At 39.2% G+C, this 25,705-nt stretch overlaps 1 protein-coding gene across 9 annotated transcripts in view; it reads right to left on the reverse strand.

The window, feature by feature from the left end:
• FANCB (FA complementation group B) overlaps positions 1-25,705 on the reverse strand; it is a 742,096-nt gene that overhangs the window by 221,900 nt on the left and 494,491 nt on the right. For 4 of the 9 annotated variants that reach the window (XR_014835754.1, XR_014835741.1, XR_014835737.1 and 1 more), the window contains 2 exons: positions 18,051-18,122; positions 16,589-17,058 (listed from right to left, as the gene is read on the reverse strand). The exons of 2 other annotated variants lie outside the window; for them this stretch is intronic. The gene's annotated coding sequence lies outside the window, so the exon portion shown is untranslated. Of the gene's footprint in view, positions 1-16,588; positions 18,123-20,915; positions 20,969-25,705 lie in introns of those variants that run through there. 3 more of the 9 variants (XR_014835733.1, XR_014835724.1, XR_014835727.1) reach the window with 2 other exon arrangements.

The raw sequence follows: 25,705 nt of genomic DNA on the forward strand, positions 1-25,705 counted from the left end.
TTGAATGACACAGACAAATGAGACACAGGACCTTAGATGCTGAGTAAGGATTGATAGGGACAGAGGAGCTGGCAGGGCATTCAAGTTTGAGCGCACAGTTGCCAAGGAGAGCTTGAGAATCAGAGTTTTTCTTTGGCCCTGTGGCTGACACCCTAAAGACTGGCACATGCCACTGTAGTGACCGACATCTACTCTTCCTCATCATCAGGGGTCAGCAAACTTCTATAAAAGACCCCTGGCTTTGGGATCATGCGGTCTTGGATGTAACTACTCAGTTTTATTATTTTAGTGAAAAGAGCCATAGACAATATGTAAACAACTGGGCTTGGCTGTGTTCCAATAAAACATTATTTATAAAAAAAGGTGGCAAGCCAGTTATGGCCTGTAGACTGTCATTTGCTGACCCCTTATCTATTCTACACATTTGGTGTTTAATTGCCCCCCCCTTCTTTGTAGTCAATGGTAATAAAGTAGCCATTTTCTAAAAGTAAACCAAGAAATGAAAATAAACTAGTCCATGTAAATCAGCTTAGAAGATGAATGTTAGAGAACAAAACACATACTAAATAGAAGCAACAAATATGTCTCTAGTTCACATGCCAACTCTAGTTTTTTCAGCTTACTTTCAAAGATGAAAGAACCTATTACATTTTGGGTTCAGTGAATGGATAGACATTATCTGATTCAACCCATGTTCTGTCTGACCCTTATCTTTTAGGGATGACAAGGCCGGGGTGGCATTTCCCCTAGAGTCACCAGATCTCAACTTTCGGCATATACTATTGTAAACATGCAGTGAATCCTTAATCATTAATTTCCAACAAGAGTAAAAGAACCATTTCCACAGAAGTCACGATCCATATTATGCACAGTGACAAAGCCCATTCTTTTAGGTAGTGCATAAATAAGACATTATTAATGCATATGTAGGTAGATTATATTAGAGAGGACACAATATCTTCAAATTTAGCATCCCATTTCGCACACAACAGTTTGAATCCATCAATCTTTATAGACTACTGGGTACAATGATAATTTATTATTCCTACAGTAGCCAATATCTCTCTTTCACACAGGAGATAGAAATCCACACCAATCATATTAAGACATAGGATTTAATATAAATAATATTTCAGGCATTGGAAAACATAAAAGGCCAAAAGGAAACACATCAAGGAGGTAGGAACCTTAACAGGTACTATACCCTTTATAGCCCAGCAAAAAAAGAAAGAAGGAGAAGAAGAAGAAAAAAAAAAAAAGGAAGCGGTTGAGAGTATTAAAATGTAGAAGCTTGAATGAGGTAGACCACAGGAGTGGGATGTGGGCAACGGCAATGCTCGGCTTGCATTGATGTCTCTTGAGCTGGGAGAAGAGGCTCGTGGGGCTGCGACCTAGAACTCTAAGAAAAGGACTTTGCCAGTGAGTGATGCTATATCTGAGCATACACTGTGAGGCTAGGCCTGAAAGTGTCAGCAGAATTTCAAAGTGGTATCCACTATTGCTGCTGGAATAGTTGCGACGGCTAGGAGAAAGAAGCATTGCTAGGATGATGCTGATAGAAATAAATAAAAGCAAATAGCAAAGAACAAATCCCTTCTTCCTCCTCCAGGCTTGACATGTTCCTCTACTGCCCCCCATTGGCAGACTCTAATGCAGAGTGGCAGGCCAATTGAATCATGGTTTGCAGAATGCCAGCTCCAGGACTACAATGGTGGGTTTAAAGCTGAGAGCCAAGATGTTGTCACTGCTGTAGCACAGGTTCGATCCCTGACCTGGGACTTTCCACATGTTGTGGGTGTGACCACAACAAGAATTTAAAAAAATAAATCGAAAGCCAAGAGCTTTAACAAAGGTACCCCTTTTAAGAGCATTCTTCTGAAAATTTGCATGTAAATTCAATTTTATTAAGTAGAACAATTTTTCTTTTACCAACTGTCAGAATAATTTGAATAACTGCTTTATCTATATTCCTGAAAAAAAATCTATAGACCATTGATTGCTGGACATTTTGAGTTTTCCATGTCTCTCCTTTCTTCAGATCAGGGGTTGCCATACTTTTTCTGTCAAGAGCCAGATAGTAAGTATTTTCAGTTATGTCGGCCATATGGTCCCTGTTATGGTACTCAGCTATGCAGTTGTTGCAGCTATTCGACTATGCCTTTGTTGTATGAAAGCAGCCACAGAAATGGTACAAAAATGGCTGTGTTCCAATAAAACTTTATTAACAAAAACAAGTGGCTGGTATGAACTGCTTTAATGCAGTGATTCTCGACCCTAGATGCACATTAATTTTTTTTCTTCCATATATGATGGTTTATTTACTTCAGAAATTGTTGTTTCAAACTATTACTCATAACTCATGCACACATAAGTAAAGGACAAAAAGCACATGAGACACTACAATGAAAATAGTTATACTAAGTAAAATATGATTATATTGGGCATAGAAAATGAATATTATGCTACCTTAACAGAGTAGTTTGAACATATTCCAAGATGAGGTTTGTTTTCCACCCTTCTAGGTGATAAAATTTATTATAAATGTGTCATTAATGAAGTAAACATGTCTATGGTATCACCACACCAATGACCACTGTGGAAATTTTCATAATGTTATAGGCTCTGGCTTTCTGCTTACATGTTAATAAAGTTACATAATAATGAACAGCCAGGGGCACCTGCCTTTTTTCCCTCCAGCTGAGGAAACCGAAGCACAGAAAAGTAAAAAAACCACTTCATCTTGTTAAATTTCACCCTGAAGTCAATGGCTAGAAGATTATAATACAGGTCTTTCACTAAATATTCTTTTCTTAAATTTATTTTTTATTGTTATTTCCCCCAACACACTTTTTTTCCCCACTGTACAGCTTGGGGACCCAGCTACACATACATGTACACATAATTTTTTCTCCTATTGTCGTGCTGCGTGGTAAGTATCTAGACATAGTTTTCAGTGCTACACAGAAGGGTCTCATGGTAAATCCATTCCATGAGCAATAGTTTGCATCCGTTGACCCCAAGCTCCTAATCCATCCCACTCCCTTCCCCCCCACCAGGGCAACCACAAGTCTATTCTCCAAGTCCATGATTTTCTTTTCTGGGCAAAGGTTCATTTGTGCTGTATATTAGATATCACATGTGAGTGATATCATATGGTATTTGTCTTCTCTTTCTGACTTACTTCACTCAGGATGAGAGTCTCTAGTTCCATCCATGTTGCTGCAAATGGCATTATTTCATTCTTTTTTATGGCTGAGTAGTATTCCATGTGTATATATACCACATCTTCCTAATCCAATCCTCTGTCGATGGACATTTGGGTTGTTTCCGTGTCTTGGCTATTGTGAATAGAGCTGCAATGAACATGTGGGTGCATGTGTCTTTTTTAAGGAAAGTTTTGTCCCAAGAGTGGGGTTGCTGGGTCATATGGTAGTTCTAGGTATAGATTTCTAAGGTACCTCCACACTGTTCTCCATAGTGGGTGTACCAGCTTACATTCCCACCAACAGTAGATGCACATTTAGAATAATCATGGAAAGCTTTCAAAATACTGATGCCCAGTTCCAACTTCCAGAGATTGTTATTCAGCTGATTTGAAATGAGGCCTGAGCATTAGCATGTTTTAAACGCTCCTTGAATGATGTGACTGTGCAACCAGAGTTGAGAACTCTGTACTGCTTTAGACTCTGGGTAATCCCTTAATCAAGTGATTAATCATCAGTAACTCTTAAATGCCCTAAAGGGATTTATTTGAAAGAACTCAGAAGTGAATTATTTCTTGAAAGTTTTTTGGAAACCAGAAACATCATCTCCTCATTTATCTTTGCTAAGTACAGATTTTCATATATTAATTTTTTAAAAAGTAGGAAGCAAGTGTACATATACAAATCAGACTCTTAAGCATTTGTTGGTTTGGAGTAACATGATATATAACAAGACACTGGTGTCTTATTTATTTTTCTGTGTCTGGCATTTGGTATATGTCTGGCATGTAGTGATGGTTAGAAAGAATAAATAAACAAGTGAATGAAGAAAGGAAGGAATGAATTACCATCCTTCTTGATTCAATTCAGATTGCGCCGAGGCTTAACTGACCACTACTATAAGGCCACCACTGATCATGTGTCATGGATCTAACACCCTTTATTTCTGTACATAGATTAATTTCTTTCAGGATACTTGTAAAAGCAAGTTATACAACACCCTTAAGTCAGGGCAGGACCCAATGGCCATTTCATTTCCTTAAGCCGCACTTGTAAAATTCTCACTATTTTTATTTACAGTCTCACACATAGAGTCCTCAAAAACACAACAGTGTTTTGGCTGGTGCTAGAGTTGTCATGGCGATGTGCTTATGGTATCCCTAGTGTTATGAGAAGGCAAAAAAAGGGAAGATAGAAATACTTAAGATGGTAATATTGCTTCTCTTTGTCTTATTTGCCCCAGGCACCAACATCCACGGCTTGGGTAAGATGAGGAAAGGCAGCTGTAACTGCAGGGGGGCTTACACCTAGATCTCGTTATTAAGAAATCAGCAAGTCCAAGACTTCCCTATTACCTTACATTAAATGTCTTAATTAGCAACAAGCTCCCCTCTTTTACAGCTGTTTAAGCCTTCTTCTTTTCTTTTCTTTTCTTTTTTCTTTTCTTTTCTTTTCTTTCTTTCCTTCTTTCCCTCTCTCTTTCTTTCTTTTTGGTTTTTAGGGCCTGTGGCATATGGAGGTTTCCATTTAGGGGTTGAATTGGAGCTGCAGCTTCTGGCCTATACCACAGCCACAGATGCCAGATCTGAGCCACATCTGCAATCTACACCACAGTTCACGGCAATGCCAGATCTTTAACCCACTGAGTGGGGCCAGGGATTGAACCTGCTTCCTCATGGATACTAGTTGGGTTCATTAACCACTGAGCCATGATGGGAACTCTTTTTGAACAACAATATCTTTTTTTTCCCACTGCACAGCAAGGGGATCAAGTTATCCTTACATATATATATATTACATTTTTTCCCCACCCTTTGTTCTGTTGCAACATGAGTATCTAGACATAGTTCTCAATGTTACTAAAAGTGTTTTGAATAGTTTAGATATTTTAAAATTGCAGTCAAAAGCAGAAAGAAACCATTGTAACTTCTTAATGTTTTTTCACCATTACCATGATTCTGTAAGTAATATCAGACCACAGAACAGCTGCCAAATAGGATGCTGGCTTCTGTGAATATTGTATATTTTACACACATACACATTTGCACAACTAAGTTAGGGCTCCTGTATCTAAGGAGATTTAAAAAGATTCTCCTGTGGGTTTTCCAGACTTCCAAGCTCTAAGCCAGTACTGACTTGACTTAGAAAAATAAAAGATGTACAACTTACCCAGTACTCATCTATTCTCAGCCTTGATTTGACAGTGGAAACACCCAGGGAGCTTGACCAATTGCTGTTGACTAGGTCCCACCTCTAGATGCTTTAATTTGTCTAGAGGGGTTCTCTGGTAATTTTCCCCAGATGATTCAATGCTGAAAACTTGTCCTTTACGTCCTGTGCAGATAACCTGGTTTGCTAATTCAAACCCTTTGGCTGTTTTGCCCACTTCAAAGGTCTTTGTCGGAAGGCCACCTTGCCTTTTCTAATGACCAGAAAGCCATCTACGAGTGGTCTTGTAGCTGAGGCAGTTTACTTGCTTGTTGACCTTCATTCTATGTGCCAGCAGTTTGAGTTTGGGCTTTTTGTGCCATCTTTGCTGGTCCTGCCTGTTGAAATACTCTGTGGCCTGGACTGCCAAGTGCTGCATGCTTAGCTGGGTGGCATCTATTATTCTGCCTATTAGCACCACATCCAGACTATAACCCTCTACCTCCCAGTTGTTGCCTACTTTCCCAGCACCTTTTTGCATGCCACAGGACAGACTTCATTCTAGGCACCTGCCTTTTTCACCCTATCTCATCATGTTGGTTTCCTGGACTGTATCTGTGCCCAATATATGAAAAAATTGTAGATAATTTACATAAGCCTATGTCTTTTACAAAGAAAAGTTCTTTTGCTAAAAAAACTCAGGTTTGTCAATGACGTCAGAATTCTTAAGTCTCTTCAAGTCACGTGGTTTTGAAAAGGAAATAAAAGTTTTCCTCAAGTTCTTTAGAAAGCAGGAAGGGAATTCACTAGAAAGAAATATACAAGGCTTGGTTCTAAACCAAAGCAATCAGAAATCTTATAAACTTGTGTTTATTTTTTTGACATCTTTCTTTTCCTTATTCTCCACTACTGTAGTAGAGACAAAACTATCTGTTCACCAAACTGTTTTATTTTCCTCTCTCTGGGCAGACAGGGAGACTCAATTTTCTGACTTCTTCATCGTTGAAAACACATAACTGGGTTCTGTCCACAGGGATGTTGGTGGAAGCTAAATAAGCCATCCCCAAGCCAAGTCCTTAAAAGCATCCATCCAATCATTCAGTCTCTTCTGCTGCTGAATCCTTGGAAGCTACATGCTTCAGATAATTCTTACAAGTCTCCACCACCACAAATTCCTGAATGAAATGCAGAGGGAAGCCTCCCTGACCACCTGTGTTCCATTTTTAATGAAGGCGAAAAATGCTTTGATTAGGCCTTGAGTGTTTTGGCTACCATAGAATAGCCTAGCCACCCAATTGATACATCTCATTTCTATTTCTTCCTTAAAATTTTCTTCAAGATACAATTGAGAAAACAATACAAAGTTTGATGTAGAGTCACTTGTTGAAGATAAATGACCAAAATATTTTATCGTAGCAGGATGATAATAATAATCTATGAAATCTTCTCATGATAATAGGAATTATTATATTTATAATATCTATACAGGAAATGAGTAGTTGACCTATTTTATGCCATACGTACATGTAACAAATTCTTACAAGTGCAAATTAACAACAGAACAGAGATCTAACTGCTCCATGTATGTTTCTATACATCCACATTGTCATGAGGCCCCAGCAGAGAAGTTACCATAATATTAACCACACCCTTCTCCTTGAAATATTTTTCACTTGGTTTCTAAGACACCTCATATGCCTGATTTTCCTCCATATTAACTCATTCTCAGTCTCTTTTACTGGTTTCTTCTTATCTCCTTGAACTCCTTGAAAAGATCTGGCTGTCCCAGGCCTCAGTCCTTGAATCTGTTCTGTTTTCTATGTAAAATCCTCACTCTATCTTCTAAAGTATTGTCATGGCTAGAAATATTACATTTATAGCAAGACTTTCCAAGTTCCTATCTCCTGTTTTGACTCTCCCCTGAACTTCAGGCGTGTATATCCAGCTGACTTCTTGACATCTCCATTTGGATGTCTAACAGGCATGTCAAACTTAGCATAAGCAAAACTGAATTCATGATTTCTCCTGGAAACCTACTCCTCCTACAGTCTTTCTTGTTTTAGTAATAGGAAATTCATTGTTTCCAGTTGCTCAGGCTAAAATTCTGGCTTTAGCTTTGGCTTCTCTCTCGTCTCACACATTCTCAGACCGACTATATGGAGAAGAGCCTCTCTGATAATCTATGGAACCAGTTGCACTCTTGGCAATGAATATAGAATCCAATGATTTATTTCCCCACTGCTTTCACTATATTCTCTGCTTGGGTTATTGCCTTCTAATAGCACTAAACAATCTATTCTCAACACAGAAACTAGAGTAATATTGTTAAAATGTTAAGTCAAGTCATATCATTCTCCTGTTAAAATCCTTCCACTGGCTTCCTCTCACACTTATGGTAAAAGCCAAAGTCCTTCTAATGACTTACAAAACAATGAAGGGTACAAAACCCTACATGACTGACCCTTCATTGTCCCTCTAACATCTTCTCCTACAGCTCTCCCCCTTGATTCAAATCCAGCCAGACTGGCCTCCTTCCTGTTCCTTGAACAAGTCAGGCATCCTTCTAACTCAAGGCCTTGACAGTGAAGCTTTGCTGTTAGCTCTGCCTGGAACACCCTTTTCCCCAGATATCCACATGCTTTTTCCTTCATTTCCACTAGGTGTTGAAATGTTACAAGAAAGTGAAATTGACCAATCTACCCCAACCCCACCCTCCCTATTTCCTTCCTATTCTTTAAATTTCTCCATACCACTATTCACCATTTGACACGTACCTGTTTAGCATCTCTCTTCCACTAAAGTATAAATTCTATGATTATTAAGATTTTGTCTATTTTATTATTATATCAGCAGCACCTAGAATAGTACCTAGTACAAATGGAGTGATAAATAAATAATTATTAAATGAATGAATGAGTGAATGAAGAAATGGACGAATAGATTTTCCACTATAATTTAAGTGGTATTGGCTTTCAACTATTTCAGACAGATGCTTAAAATATTATCTCAGGGTGGCCAATCATTCAATAGATTCCAATTAAATTAAGTTACTGGCAGGATATATGCTGATGTTTCACAGTCTTCATTGTGTGAGAATTATTTCTATCTGATCTGCTGAAGTTAAAATTTTTATTCCTTACTCAGTGAAGATGGATAAACTGATTATCCAGGGTCTAGTAGGAAAACAGAAATCATACTAGGTACTTCAACTGAAGAAATTTAATACAGGGAGCCAATCAATAGTCATTGGAGGTTAGAAAGATCAAAAAGGGAACACTGAGGTAATCTAGTGATTATAACTTCAGGAAGGAGCTGCTACTCCTGAGAGTATGGGAATAAAATAAAGAGGCAGAGATGATCAGAATTAAGAAGCTTGGAAAATACCAAATGACCCAGTAATTCTACTTTTAGGTATATACTCAAGAGAAATGGAAATATAGGTCTACATAAAGCATGTACACAAATGTTCATAGTAGAAGTATTCATATTAACTGAAAAAGCATAAATAACCCAAATGTCTATCAACTGATAAGTGTCTAAACGAGAAAAACAAAGGCAGCACCAGGATTCCCAGGGTCCCCTGGATTCCAAATGTAATCTACTCTGACCCCAGTAAGTAGCAGCAGCTCAGTCTCCTGTTGGTTAATCTTGATCCTTCATCTCCACGAGGACAGACCTTTGCTCTACTTTGATTTTGGATTCATGATCATTGAGAGTCCACCATGACTCAGTGCCTGTCTCAACTGTCAATTCAGTGAAATCATGGTTGTGCCTGCTGCTTGGAATTAAGTCCTCCAAATCAGCAGAATCCAGGTAATAGGTTTGAAAGCAGACATTCTGTGAGTAGGATAATAGGTATCATGGTGAGAGGAGCCACTCCCACTTCCATTCCTTGATTCCTTGGCCCACGATTTCTGCCTATGGGAGTTAGACATGGATGTTGGTTGCTGACCCAAAGTACATTCTACCACCTGTGAGATAGTTCCCAATCTTTATCTCCCAACTGGTCACAACTAAACCTTTAGTTGGGTTTTCCTTCCTTCTATTAGACCAGCTGCTTCTGGGTGATGGGGCACATGGTAATATCAGTGAATTCCAAGGCCATGCACTCATTACCACTTTTTTCTTCCTGTGAACTGAGCTTTTGGTCACAAGCAATGGTTTGTGGGACATCACAGTTGTGAATAAAGCATTCTGTGTGAGCACAGATGGTGGTGCTGGCAGAAGTATTATCGGCAGGGAAGGCAAATCCATACCCAGTAAGCATGTCTACTCAAGTGAAGACAGGATACAACTCTATGTTTGATGGAAGGGGTCCAGGGTAATTAACCTGCCACCAGGTGTCTGCTTGGTCTCCTGGAAGAGTGTGGCCATATTTGAGACTTAGTGTTGGCTTCTGCTGTTAGTATTCTAAGATCCCAGCAGAGGCAGTTGCTGGATCAACTGGATCAGAAACAGCTAGCTTATAGGAAGCCCTGTCCCCTTCTCCTGCCTACCAACTTTCCTCTAGCACCCCCTACTGGCAAACCCAAGTATGAAGCTAAATGGTAAAGGAGAAATGAAATTTTGAGTCCCAGTCACAGCTTCATGGAGCCGAATAAAGACTGGTTGATTTTATGATGAGAGGCAATAGCTTAATAACCATTCGTACTTGGTAAATGTCTTTCTCCCCTTCCTGGGAAAAAGAAACAGTATGATGAGGCTGAATCTCCCCTATTTGTACTGAGAGTCATGAAGGCATAGCAGAATGAGCATGGGACTTGTCAGAGCTCCACCTCACCAAAGAATGGGTACGTGGACAAGTGGGCACATCACCTGATCCCTGTGAGTCTCTGTTTTCTCATCTATGAATAGGGAATAAAAAATTTCATAGAGCTACCATGAAAATGACATGAAGTACATGAGGTACTATCTGTCAAAACACATTTCCCAATAAATATTGTTTCCTTATCCCCCAGTATTTCCAGTTTGAATTTATGATCATTTATCTTGAGTATGGAATTACTCATTACCTTTTAGCAGTTGTTCTCCATGGTTGATCCCCCACCCCCCACCCCAACCCAGGATTCACTTGGAAATGTCTGGAGACATTTTTGGTTGACACAACTGGGGTGGGGGTGCTAATAGCATCAAGAAGGTAAAGGCCAGATATGTGCTAAACATACTACAGTGTACAGCCCCTAATGACACCCAAAATATCAGTTATCACACATCAATAATGCTGAGGTTGAGAAACTCTGCCCTATGATTATTTATGCCAAAGTCACTCTCTCAGATGGGAAGCCCAAAAAGGAAGTAATTACAAAAGTGGTTGACACTGAGTTAACTGACTCCTTGCCACACTGCCTTGATTTAACTCCAAACCTTGCTCCCAAATTGGTTCCTAATGGCGCTTTTAGATTATATTGCAATGGAATAGCCCAAGAGTACTTATAGAAGATAAAGATCTGCCAAACTGGCCAGAGACCAGCCATCTTCTTTGCTAAATTTACAGCAGTCTCATATTTTGCTTCATGGAGCAGGGGATGAGCCAGCCACATACTCTCTTCACCAGGTTAAACAACAATGACATCTAGGACAGCTTCAGTGGCAGCAAGAAGAGCTAAAATTTGTGTGCACCAGGCACTATGCTAAACACTTTCCATGCATTATCTCATTTTGCTTTCCTTTGGGGGTTCAACTTTTTTGCTTCTTCTTTCAGATTAAGCCATCTTATCAGAACTGATCAAAGTGTTAACTCTTTAAATGGTACTGCAGGGACATCCACAGGGTGCAAGCATTGGTTATCCAAAATGGAAAAGTGCTATGTAGGTATTCTGCTTTGCGTGCTCTCCTTCCCCAGAAAACAAATTATCTAAAGAGAGGAATAAATCATTGACTTTCAGACAAACCGTTTGATGCAAGTCTTGTCTACTTATGACTGAGTGAAAAAAAACATCTCACAAGTTTTCAATTTAAGAAATTACTTTTCTCTTGTCTTTTGGCTTCTATATTACAATAACCTCAAAGAAAATAACATCACAAATCTTGCCAAGGAAAGATCAGAGGCACTACGATGTTGTGTAAGATGAAAAAGTTTTCCATAAATTTTGAGCACTAAATGTTTGATTTTGTTCATCAACAGCAGAGGACAATTTCTCATAATGGGACTCTACACACCTCATTGGGAGGAAAACAAAACTGTTACTCAAACTCCAGAAGGGTAGTGACACACACCTACATGGACATAGTTTGATGTTTAACGCTTTCCCAAGGTAAAGAAATATTTATCCTGTGCTGGGGAAGTCCTGGCTTTGGAGTCAGGCAAATATTTTATGACTCTGAGTAAGCTACATATTTGAATTTTTAAATTTAAAAAAATTTAATTTTTGGCCATACCCATAGCATGTGGAAGTTCCTGGGCCAGAGATGAAACCTGTGCCAAGCAGTGACAACGCCAGCAGCTTAACTCACTGCACCACCAGGGCAGTCCCCATATTTTTAAAGAGACTCAATAAAATGCGGATAATTTATAGAGTCTTTAGGAGGATTTGGGAAAGAACAAAGGTGGTGTGCTTAGTACATAGTTGATGCCCTATAAGTAGTACTTCCACTCTCCTTCTGCAGCATTAAAATGGCATTTCCAAGAGATCATGGTCAACATCATGAGTAAAAAGACATATCAATGTCAAGGGCTACTTCATATGATGTACTCTTGCCAAAATGCATAACTTCAATCCAATTGTTAGAAACATCAGACAAACCCCAAATATGAAACATTTTAGAAAATAACCAATGAGTATTTTTCATATGTTTCAACATGGAAGATAGAGAACCTTTCAAAATGTTTCAAACATTTCATGGAAGACAGAGAAAAACTAAGGAACTGCTACAGACTGGAGGGGACAAAGGGGAATTAATAATTATACACAAAGTGGAATCTTGGATAAGATCCTGGAATAGAAAAAGTACATTAGGGATGTAATTGGTAAAGCTTGAATAAGTTATTCAGTGTTGTTAATAATAGTTTAATATCAATTTCCTATTCTTGATAATTGTGCTATGGTAAGATATAGGCATTGGGGAGATCGGATAGAGGTATAAGGAGATTCTATTTTTGGGCAACTTTTTAATGCAAGTCTAAAATTAGTTTAGAGTAAAAGAAGGCAGATTCAATAATTTCTTGATGCTAAGAAAATACATTCATGACTTGCATTAAGTGTATTACATTAAATTTCTCAAATGATGAAGAAGTCTCCCAAAAGAAATATTTTTCTTTTCTGGGGACCAAATGTACTCTTTCACTCATATAAACACATATACAAACACATACATCTGCAGGACAATTTGGAAATATATAGCAAATGTTTCAAAATGTGCATACATTTTGACTCTGCTATTCCACATCTAGAAGTTTATCCCAAGAAAATCATAATACTCTTGTACCATAGGTGCTCAATAAATATTAGTTAAATAAAGGAATAGATTGACATGTATAAATAAAAATGTCTTTCATGAGATCATTTATCATAATAGAAAGAATAGCCTCAATCTATGTCAAGAAAGAATTGATTAAATAATGGTAGCTTCCATGCAATGGAATTGTGAAAAATGTTGCTATAGAGATTTATTGATATGGAAAAATGCTCAGAATATATTGCTAATTGAAAAAATTTTTCAGGTTGCAAAATAACCTCATTTTTGTTAAGAAAAATATATTTTAAATAGATAAAAGGATATACAATATCCCAATGTTTTCAGCTTATGATCTCTGGATGATGGAATTTTGCATGTATAACCATGTTAAGATTGAAAATGCAGGCCAGACAAGAAATTACAATAGAGATGTAAGTCCAAAATCAGTCAGCCAAATCATCATAAGTGATTTTTAAAGGGATTGAGTCCAAGATTTTGTTCCAGGACTCCTGGACCCCTCAGCCATATCAAGGCTATGAAAAGTCATCAGGGAGAGGACTTTGTGCAGGAGATGGCTGAAGCAATTTCTCTTCAACAAGAGGACTGCAGCAGAGCTGTTGGTTCTCTCTCCCTTCAGAGGTGGTGTGGGAAGGGGTTACTGTCTAGTTCCATCCGTGTCAAGGAGCCAGGAAGGAAAGAATTGATAGAGCTTGAAATGTGCCTCTGGCTGCTGGGAGATACAGGAACTTGTATCTGACTCTTGCTTCAGAAATTTCAGATACCTGAGGACTAAAATCAGACCCCTGACCAAGACATGAAAAAGGGGGTTCAGGAAGGGCTGAGAAACTACACTGTCTCCAGAACCAAGAGAAGTGTTCTGCATTCAGATGGATTGCATTCTCTTGGTTCTGCTTTCAGTGTCTCCAGGACCAAGAGAAGGGTTCTGCATTCAGTTTGTGGATATAACACATACAAGTGGGACTGTTTCCTGGAGGGAGGGAGGGAGGAGAGAGAGAGATAGAAAGAAAGAGAAAGAGAGAGGGAGGGAGGTAGGGGGGAAGAGAGAGAAAAAGGATGCACCCTCTAGTCAAGGGAAGTCAGTTCAGAGGAGATCAGCCAGGAAACAATGAAAGGGTACCTCACATGTCTCAGGAAAGAGTTTTCAACATCTTTGTGAGTTTTTAACATCACAGAGCATAACAGCAGCTTACGGTGCTAGAAGGCAAGATATGAGCACTCTTCCCCTCCCTTCCCCTCTCTCCTTCCATCCACCCAGTTCTAAAAGAGCTCTGATTACAGCCTGTGGGTGTTCTTATATATATGTCTAAAGAGCAACAGTAGGCTGAAGCTCAGGTTGAAAATCGGAAGAATTTCTCAAAAGATCAAATCAGAATTGAGACTCCAACTGGAAGCTTGAGTGTTCAAGTGTTGATCCTTTTCTTGGCAAAGATCACAGGTTACATTAGTATAAGGATAATGTGAAAAAGGATGAACCCTTCATGTAAGAATGGACAGAGCATCTATCAGAGAGCAGTGGCAGTTCAGCAGGAATTGGATGATAGGTACTGAGATGGATGCTAGAAGACTCATGCACTCCTATTTTATGAGAATAAACAAGGATTAATTACAAAGGATGTTCATATTCCACTGGAGAGATCTAGGAAGATATGGACAAATAATTCAAATATATTAATTCACTTTTCACTAATACTGTGCTCATTGGAGAAGATAAAATCATTGGAATTTAATTTCTAAAGAGAAGACACATTTATTTTTGGCAACATGGCAGTGGCAATTCTTTTGTTGGGGCTACCCTTCTTTCTCTTTTCTCCTAACTCTCTTTTGGCTCATTCCGCTACATTTTGACTATGTTTTCATGATTATGCTCTAATCAGCTTGACATTCCTTCAACAGCTGTACTAATTTCCATCCATAAAACTCACTCCCACTGCTATTCAAAGCAGAGCATACCCATGACTGTGGTAGAGCACTGATCCCTCCTGGGAAGATTCAATATGTTCCTTCTAGATCATGAGCTAACTTACTTGAATTGGCCTTTTATCTTTATTGAGAAAGAAGATGACAAATGTATTTCTTATGAGAGGAGCTAGGCACGCTCTTCCTTTAAGCATTAGAAAATGCAATTCTACTAACTTCTTTGAATAAGATGTAAAATCTTTGTACTAGTTTTCCTTCCCATATCCGGTTCAAGCACTGGAAGGGCATAGTCAGAAAGCAGGATGCTCTATTCAACTAGCTGTTGGATTAATGGTCACTACCTTCCCTCCATGGGAAGTAGAGATGGATGTCCACTGTCCACAGAATGCTTGTGCCTGGCAAGCTTGTCTCGATCATCCACATCCACACACACACACACACACACCAGTTCCCACCATTAGGTTCTATACTTATCAAGTGTTCATTGCATTTGCTTCTACACCTGTTTATGCCACTTTTCTTTGTCATAGCAATTATGCAATTGAATAAGGAGGAAAATTGCTGTTCAAAGAAACTGAATTGGGTGCTTTGGAAAAACGCTTGTAAAGGCAAGTCTCTGAAACATGGCTGTCAAAAAATATGGGGGGGGGGCAACCATAAAAGATTGGGGAGGTTTGTAAAAATTAGAAGCATTCTGTGCCTTACACAAATTGGCAACCAGCTTTCCTTTTTTTTTTTTTTTTTTTTTTTATTTTCCCACTGTACAGCAAGGGGGTCAGGTTATCCTTAGATGTATACATTACAATTAGTTTTTCCCCCACACTTTGTTCTGTTGCAACATGAGTATCTAGACAAAGTTCTCAATGCTATTCAGCAGGATCTCCTTGTAAATCTATTCTAGGTTGTGTCTGATAAGCCCAAGCTCCTGATCCCTCCCACTCCCTCCCCCTCCCATCAGGCAGCCACAAGTCTTTTCTCCAAGTCCATGATTTTCTTTTCTGAGGAGATGTTCATTTGTGCTGGATATTAGATTCCAGTTGTAAGTGATATCATATGGTATTTGTCTTTGTCTTTCTGGCTCATTTCACTCAGTATGAGGTTCTCTAGTTCCATCCATGTTGCTGCAAATGGCATTATGTCATTCTTTTTATGGCTGAGTAGTATTCCATTGTGTACATATACCACCTCTTCCTAATCCAATCATCTGTCAATGGACATTTGGGTTGTTTCCATGTCCTGGCTATTGTGAATAGTGCTGCAATGAACATGCGGGTGCACGTGTCTCTTTTAAGTAGAGTTTTGTCCGGATAGATGCTGAAGAGTGGGATTGCAGGGTCATATGGAAGTTCTATGTATAGATTTCTAAGGTATCTCCAAACTGTTCTCCATAGTGGCTGTACCAGTTTACATTCCCACCAACAGTGCAGGAGGGTTCCCTTTTCTCCACAACCCCTCCAGCACTTGTTATTTGTCGATTTATTAATGATGGCCATTCTGACTGGTGTGAGGTGGTATCTCATGGTAGTTTTGATTTGCATTTCTCTTATAGTCAGCGATGTTGAGCATTTTTTCATGTGTTTGTTGGCCATCTGTATATCTTCTTTGGACAAATGTCTATTCAGGTCTTTTGCCCATTTTTCCATTGATTGATTGGTTTTTCTGCTGTTGGGTTGTATAAGTTGTTTATATATTCTAGAGATTAAGTCTTTGTCAGTTGCATCATTTGAAACTATTTTCTCCCATTCTGTAAGTTGTCTTTTTGTTTTCTGGTTTCCTTTGCTGTGCAAAAGCTTTTCAGTTTGATGAGGTCCCATGGGTTTATTTTTGCTCTGATTTCTATTGCTTTGGGAGACTGACCTGAGAAAATATTCATGATGTTGATGTCAGAGAGTGTTTTGCCTATGTTTTCTTCTAGGAGTTTGATGGTGTCCTGTCGTATATTTAAGTCTTTCAGCCATTTGGAGTTTATTTTTGTGCATGGTGTGAGGGTGTGTTCTAGTTTCATTGCTTTGCATGTTGCTGTCCAGGTTTCCCAGCAATGGCAAGCAGCTTTAAATTCTCATTCTGCTTGACTAAACTGAACTAGAAACTTTAGTCAAAGTACTAAGAAAGGCCGTCTGAAGTCTTATTTGGCAGACTTTTGCTAAAATAAAAAGTCCTGGCCCCAGGCTGGAAGAATTGGTAAGTGCATATCTATTGATGTGTTGTTATTTAAAGTAGTTTACTAGAGTTTCTACTGTGGCACAATGGGTTAAGAATCTGACTGTAGCAGCTTGGGTTGCTGTGGAGGTGCGGGTTGGATCCCTGGCTCGGTGCAGTGGGTTAGAGGATCTGGTGTTGCCAGCTTTTGCAACATAGGTCATGAGTGTGGCCGCTAAAAAAAAAAAGTAGTTTATTAAAAATGAGTATTATTATTTTTATGATTCCTTACTTTAACTGACTTTTTCGATTGAACAAGCAACTTCCAATCCTGAATGAATTGAAAGGGAAAAATTCTACCCTACGTCCTAGAGCAGGGATTGGCAAATGACAGCTCTTGGGCCAAATCCAGCCCACCCCTGTTTTCAGATGAGCCAGGAGCTAAGACTATTTTTACATTTGTCAATGGATGAAAAATATTAAAAGAATAATATTTTGAGATATATGAAAATTATATAAAATTAAATTTCTGTGCCCATTAATAAAGTATTTTATTTATTTATTTATTTATTTATTTATTTGCTTTTTAGGGCCACACCTATGACATATGGAGGTTCCCAGGCTAGGGGTCGAATTGGAGCTGCAGCTGCCAGCCTACACCACAGGCACAGCAATGCCAGATCTGAGCTGTGTCTGGGACCTACACTGTAGCTCACGGCTATGACAGATCCTTAACCTACTGAGTGAGGCCAGGGATAGAACTCGCATCCTTACTAGTTGGGTTCTTAACCCGCTGAGCCACAATGGGAACTCCCATTAATAAAGCCTTATTGGAAGATGACCTATTCTTTTAAATATCATCTAGAGTGGCTTTCAAGCTACATTGGCAGAACTGAGTCATTACAATAGAGGTGGTTTAGCCTGCAAAGCCAAAAATATTTACTATTTGGTGCTTTACAGAATAAGTATGCTGACCTCTGTGCTAGAGCATTATTGAGCATTATTGAGAACTTTCTTACCTCTCATGTTTTTTTCCTGTGGCTTGGCAGGAGACATTTAAGGCTGCCTTCAATTCACTTATCAAGGCCGTCTAGATTAATGTTGCCTTTCTGTGGGCTAGGATTCACACTAGGACAAAATGCTCTTGTTGGCAATCAGACATTTTTCTATGTCAGAACGGAGTGAAAAGAACCAAGAGTGACCTTTTAATGCACATTATTTACTCACAGGAAGCCTTTATTTAAGTACAGGCAGCTCTGAGTTCATCCTTTTCCTTCTGCTTCCTTTGGGCCAGGTTGTCTGAAAAAATAAAGCAATTCTGTTGCTTTGTTTCTATTCTGAAGGAATGACGTAGGTGAATAACCTGGAGAAAATTGATTTTTTTTTCTGCTTCTGCATCTTGGTTTGATTTTCCTTTCAGAGTTGACAGATAATCCTCCTTTCTGTTTTACTGGAAAATACTGGTATTCCAAGTTAGGTACTAGATAGCTAAATAATATGATTTAAACAGGGGGAAAAAAGGACAAAAAACCACATTGGTCTCTCTCTCTCTCTTTTGGGCAGGAAGCAATCAGGGACCAAAGAGAAAGTTAGGGAGGATCTCGAATCGCAGTCTCTTATGCTGAGGCAAAGCAATACCTTACTGACTATTAAAAAGTGTTGGCGGGGGCGGGGTCATTCCCGCTGTGGTGCAACAGGATGGGTGGTATATCTGAAGCACCAGAATGAAGGTTCAGTCCTGGCCTGGCACAGTGGGTTAAAGGATTCAGTGTTGCTGCAGCTGCAGTGTAGGTTGCAGCTTCATCTCATATCTGATCCCTGGGCCCAGAAACTCCATATGCCACTCAGGGCAGCTGAAAAAGAAAAAGAAAAAAAAAAGTGTTCAGGGGGCTTCACTGTTCTGGTGGAAGAAAACTAGGGTACTACCAGTTTAGGATAATCAGTTTCTGCCTTAACAAGGTGATACTTGCAAGCTTTGACGGGGGAACCAAGAAATGGTACATAGCAGTCTTAGATTGCCTTCTCTAGAAATAGAGCCTGAGTCAGGGATTATTGTCTAAGTAATTTATTGAGGGTGCTTAGAAGGACAGTCTGTAGAGGAGTGGAAAAAGCTGGCTAGGAAAGTGGAGATTAAGCAAGAATGTAGTTTCCAGTGAAGTGAAGCCTTGGCATGAAATTTTGGGGGCATTTGATGCATGGACAGCACCAGAGTCTGCCCCATCTTGAGGCAAGGATGCCTGGCTTTGGTACCCTCACATCACACAGTCCTTTGTCGCCTAGCGTGAGGGAGTGAAACTCCTAACCATCTCTAGCAAGGCCACCTCAGTCGTCCAGGGCAAGGCTCCACGGAGGAGGAGGTGGCAGGGGAGTAAGCAGCCGCTTCAGAGCAGCTGGTCAAGGAACCCGAGGAACCAGTTACCTTGGGCTATGGGATTAGATTCACAGTCAGGTCACGAGGCCGACCATCACACAGCACTTGTCAAGAGGAAGCAAGTCTCAAAACTCACAGACTCCTCAACAGGTTCAGGATGTTGGGACCAATCTTCGCAGGCAAGAGAGGGCCAGCAAGGCACAGTCTTCCATTGTGCAACAGACCAGTCCCAGGGGAAGGGAACAAGCACCTTCAAATGAAGGTGGAAGGGTTCTTAAGCACACTGGGCTGAACATGCTGATTGGGGATTATGTTGTGAGACTTAAAGTGACCACAGACTCTCTGTATTACCTAAGAGTAACTTAAAAAGTAATTGCATTTCCAAGTTTTAATACCAGAGCAGGGGAAGAACTAGTCCCATGTGGAGGAACTGAAAGAGGGCAACAGAAACAAAAATGTGCCTACATTGTGATCCCGCTGGTCTTACCAAAGAGTGTCTGTAGAAGGCACTCACTTGCCTTACTTAAAATGTGTGGCCACTGTTTCTAAAATGGATCAGAACTGTCAAACCCAAGGAAAATAAGTTTTCATGTTGATATTCTAAAGTTTGTGTCCTAGATTCCTCTTCGGATTTTAAAATATCAAAGTTGGAAATACATAGGTAGAGAGGGGCAAAAGGAAGAACCCAGAGACCTGTCTGGGTTGCTGATGTTTTTCCACATAGCTGGCTGGAATGGACTTCTGTGTCTTACAACCAAAGTCTTTTAACTAAGACTTGTTCCATGCAGGGTCTTAGAAGCAGTGATCTAGTTCCATGTGGGATGGATGAAAGGAATGAGCAGAAGGCAAAATATAAGGATTGAGTTTGAAGTTTCATTTTCAGGGCAATCATCCTATTTTTACTTAGTTCATTTTTAGCTGTGAGGGCTTTGGGGATGGGTGGTTAATGGAAATTATGGAGGTCCTTTGAGTATCCCAGGCCACCTTTGGGAGGGTGCCATTGTAAGACAATGTCATTCCCCTCCTTTTCATGGATGAGGAAGAAGGGACTCATAAGTGCAAGTAAATTGCCACAGATCACACAGTGGCCAAGTGGCAAAGCCAGGGAGCCTATCCTGTCTGCCTCCAATGACCTTGCCCCTTCCCTCCTACTTAGCCTGGTGGAAAAGACCCAGCTTTGGGGTGAAGTCACTTTGAATGTGTCCTCTGTGTGCTTTTTTGGTGAAAGATTTTCAAATCTTCGGAGGGAGATTATTTGTTTCTGTTCACGTAACGCAATTAGCCTGTTGAACGCAAAATGTTTTCCTCCACTCAGCCTATCCACTTTCAAAAGCACAGAGAGAACTAAGGCTACCGATGGTGATGCTAACGTTCGTGGGGAGCTCACAGAAATGAAAGCACTAATTTATCTCAGTCTAGTTATTACTCTGGCTTCTTCCTTCCCTCTTTAGTGTAAATTGATAAGAACGTGAAACTATGTCCTGACTGGAGGTTTATCATTTTGCTTAATTAAATAACTTTCTCCGAGGCATGGAATTATAATTATTTCCTCACTTTCTTATGCCCACTAGTTCAAATCCTCACATTTATTTATAAAACATGGTGGGTTTTTCTCCCTCTTCCTGCTGCTGCCAGCATGGGAGATATTTCCTGTTCTTTGATTTTCACTGTACTGGAACAGATTTTCATTAAACTTTTTGGCAATTACTTGTACAACTTACAGGATTCATCTTTTCTCTATAGATGGCAGGATTCTCATCTCGGGCAATTTTCTCTGGAAGAGATTTGGATCATGTAATTTTAAAATTCTATAAAATGAAAAGGGAGGAAAATATTATAACAGTATTTTTTAAACCAAGCAGCTGGTTTCATTATCATTTTTTTTCTCCCTTGAGTGTATGTTGATATACATAGTAAGCCTCAGCATTTAGTAAAATAATACTTTTAAACACAAGGTTCATCAGAGAAATGAAGGGTAATAATATTGCTATCATAGGCATATTCATCTCTAAGTCAGTGAAGAAGGCGGGGGCTCTTAATTTACCACACAGATTTTTTTTTTCACTTGAGATAAATTCCTTCAGACAAATTCAAAATTAAAGTCTTGGACAATGAAATTCCTTCTATTAGGTCCCTTATGAAACACCAAAGTTATCTTTTCAAGGTAAAAAGTACAAAAAAATACCTGATAATAGGAAATATCTGTAACTTATCCTATGTCAAGTGTTTGACATGCATTATTCAAATTCTTATTGCTATTTTACAAGTCACTTAACTGAGGTATGATTGACATGTCAAAAACTATACATATTTAATGTATATAAACTTGAGTTTGGAAATAAGGATATATTTACAAAACTATTATCCTCATTAAGGTTATAACTATATTCATCACTTCCTAAAGTTTCCTCCCACTCTCATTATTATTATTATTTGGACATATACTATTCTATGCAATATTCTATTTTTTCTTTGGAAAAATCCCTATGATTTAGGTATTATTATTATTATTATTATTATTATTATTATTATCTTTTGTCTTTTTAGGGCTGCACCCATGGCCTATGGAGGTTCCCAGGCTAGGGGTCTATGTAGCCACCAGCCTACACCAGAGCCACAGTAATGACAGATCCAAGCCATGTGTGTGACCTACACCACAGCTCATGGCAACGCCAGATCCTTAACCCACTGAGCGAGGCCAGGGATCGAACCTGCAACCTCATGGTTCCTAGTTGGATTCGTTTCCACTGCGCCACAACGGGAACTCTGGTATTATTATTATTATTATCTCCATCTTAGAGTTAAGGCAACTGGAGCTTGCAGGTTGCTCAAAGCCCCGTGCCTTTCATTAGGCAGAATTGAGATCTAAACCTTTACCTCTCTGAGTTTAGATCTTAATTTCTTGCTTATGCTACCTCCCATTCCAGAATAAGAGAGAGGATTCTAGGAATTCAATTCAGCTTGAAATCAGAAACCTCTATAGGCAGACCTCTTTTTTACTGTGATTTACCCTATATTGCTCTTTGCAGATACTGCATTTCCCACAAATTGCTGATTTGTTGTAACCCTGTGTTGAGGAAGTCTGTTGGCATCATTTTTCCAACAGCATTTGCTCACTTTGAGCCTCTTTGTCAAAAATTTTCATTATTATTTTTGCGACAGTGATCTTTGACCAGTGATCTTTGATTGTAATTGTTTGGGGGCTCCATAAACCTTACCCACATAGATTGGATGAACTTAAGTTCACATAGATGGTGAACTTAACTGACAAATGTGTGTATTCTGACTGCTCCACTGACAGGGTGTTTCGCTCTCTCTCCTCTGGCCTGTTTTGTGAGACTCAACAATACGGGAATCACACAAATTAATGACCTATAGTGGCTTCTAAGCCTTCAAATGAAAGAAAGAGTCATATGTCTCTCACTTTAAGTCAAAAACTGCAAAGCTTAGTGAAGAAGGCATGTCAAAAGCCAAGAGAGGCCAAAAGCAAGGCCTTTTGCACCAGTTAACCAAACTTTGAGTGCAAGGGGAAAGTTCTCAAAGGAAATTAAAATTCCAGTGATCACACAAATGATAAGAAAGCAAAACAACCTTGTTGCTGTTATGCAGAAAATCTGAGCGGTCTGGAGAGAAAATCAAACCAGCAACAACATTCCCTTCAGTCAAATCCTCATCCAGAGCAAGGCCCTGACTCCATTCAATCCTATGAAGGCCGAGAGAGGGGAGAAACTGCAAAAGACAAGTCTGAAGCTAGCAGAATTTGATCCATGAGGTGTGAGGAAGTAAATGGTCTTCATAACATTGAAGTGCAAGGGGTTGTAAGTCAATTAAACTTTAATAAAATGAATAATAAATAAAAGCAAAAACAAGTGCAAGGGGAAGCAGCAAGGGCTGAGGTAGAAGCTGTAGCAAGTTACCCACAGGATCTAGCTAAGATAATGAAGGAGGCAACACTACATAACATAATTTTCTTTCTTTCTTTCTTTCTTTCTTTCTTTCTTTCTTTCTTTCTTTCTTTCTTTCTTTCTTTCTTTTTCTTTCTTTCCTTTCTTTCTTTCCTTCTTTCCTTCCTTCTTTCTTTCTTTCTTTCTTTCTTTCTTTCTTTCTTTCTTTCTTTCTTTCTTTCTTTCTTTCTTTCTTTCTTTCTTTCTCTCTCTCTCTCTCTCTCTCTCTCTTTCCTTCTTTCCTTCCTTCCTTCCTTTTTTTGTCTTTTTAGGGCCACATCCTGGGCATGTGGAAGTTCCCAGGTTGGGGTCCAATCGGAGCTACAGCTGCCAGCCTATGCCACAGTCACAGATATGTGGGATCCAGGCAATGTCTGCAACCTACATCGCAGCTCACAGCCATGCCGGATCCTTAACCCACTGAGCGAGGCCAGGGATTGAACCTGTGTCCTCCTGGATACTAGTTGGGTTCATTAATACTGAGCCACAATGGGAACTGCTTTTTTTTCTCTTTTCTTTTTTTTCTCAGATTTTCAATATAGACAAAACAATCTTCTGTTGGAAGAAGATGCCATCTAGGACATCCATAGCTGGAGAAGAGAAGTCAATGCCCCTGGCTTCAAACTTCAAAGGACAGGCAGACTTTCTTGCTAGGAGCTAATGTAGCTGTTGACTTTAAATTGTAGTCAGCACTCATTTAGCACTCTGAAAATCTCAGAACCTTTAAGAATTATGCTAAATCTGCTCTGCCTGTCCTTTAAATATAGAACAGTAAAGGCTAACTGACAGCACTTCTGTTGACAACACAATTTGCTGAATATTTTATGCCCACTGTTGGGACCTCCTTCTTAGAAAAAAAGGGATTCCTTTGAAAACATTACTGCTTATTGAAAAAGCACCTGGTCACCCAAGCACTCTGATGGAGATGGACAAGAAGATTCATGTTGTTTTCCTGCTTCCTAATGCAACACCTATTCTGCAGCCCATGGATCAAGGAATCATTTTGACTTTCAAGTCTTATTTTTTAAGAAATACACTTCACACCCTGCCATAGATACTGATTTCTCTGGTGACTCTTGGCAAAATCAGTATAAAACCTTCTGGAAAGGATTCATCATTTCCAGATGCCATTAAGAATATCTGTGATTCATGAAAAGAAGTCCAAATATCAACATTCACAGGAGTTTGGAAGAAGTGGATTCCAGCCCTCATGGATGATTTGAGGGGTTTAAGGCTTCAGTGGATTAAGTAACTGCAGAGGTGATGGAAAATGTGAGAGAACTAGAATTAGAGGTGGAACCTGAAGATGTGACTGAATTGCTGCAATCTCATGACAAAACTGCAACAGATGAGGAGCTGCTTTTTATGGATGAACCAAAAAGTGGTTTCTTGAGATAGAATCTACTCCTGGTGAAGATACTGTGAAGATCATTGAAATGACAACCAGTGACTTAGAATATGACATAAACTTAGTTGATAAAATGGTGACAAGTTTTGAGAAGAATGACTTGAATTTTGGCAGAAGTTCTACTGTAAAATCCTACCAAATAGCATTGCACATTAAATACAGAGAAACTATTCATGAAAAGAACAGTCGACCCATGTAGCGAACTTCATTGTTGTCTTATTTTAGTAAATTGTGACATCCATCCCAGCCTTCAGCAACCAACACCCTGATCAATTAGCAGACATTGACATTGAAGCAAGACCCTCCTCCAGCAAAAAGATTACAATTCGTTGAAGGCTCAGATGACAGTTTGAATTTTTTTATCAATAAACTGTTTTTTAATTAAGATGTGTGCATTATTTTTTAAGACATAATGCTATTGCACATTTAATAGACTATAGTATAGGATAAACGTGTCTTTTATATGCATTGGGAAACAAAAAAATTCTTGTGACTCACTTTCTTGTGATAATCACTTTAGTGTGATGGTCTAGAACTGAATCTTTGATATTCCTGAGGCCTGCCTGCACTGCACTATGATATTATCTAATTAGAGAGTAAGATGGAGTAAATGGAGTAGCCAAAGCACCAGTTTGAGTTACTTTATTTGGGAGGGAGGTCTAGAAGTGCTAGTCATTTTGTAAGAGAAAAGCTCTCAAGGCTAAAATTTTCTAATTCAGGAAAATGGTAACACCATGCATACTGCTACCTCAGGGCCTTTGCACTAGCTGTTCCTGCTGCCTGAGTATTCTTAACTAAGATATCAACATGTCAAATTCCTATACCTTCTTGAAATCTTTGCTCAAATGATGGGCCTAACCAGACCATCCTATTTAAAATTAGAAACGCCCAAGCTCAGAACTTTTGAACCCCTCTGCTTTGTTTTAAAATAGCACTTATCACCTTTTAACACACTACTTAACTGACTTATTATCTATGGTTTATTCCTGTCTTTCCTCTCTAGAATATAAATACTCCAAATCAAGGGATATTTGTCTACTTTGTTCACTGAGGGACCCCAAGTTCTTAGAACTGTGCCTGACACACAATGGACACTCAATAAATTTAGTTTGATGAATAAATAAGGAAGATATATTCTTAGGAATTATCAACAAGCAAA

Source organism: Sus scrofa, chromosome X (assembly GCF_054392235.1).
Source record: "Sus scrofa isolate SSC_HxYL_T2T_F1_AM1 chromosome X, Sscrofa_HxYL_maternal_Yorkshire_Landrace_v2.0, whole genome shotgun sequence".
In the NCBI taxonomy this organism is placed as follows: domain Eukaryota; kingdom Metazoa; phylum Chordata; class Mammalia; order Artiodactyla; family Suidae; genus Sus; species Sus scrofa.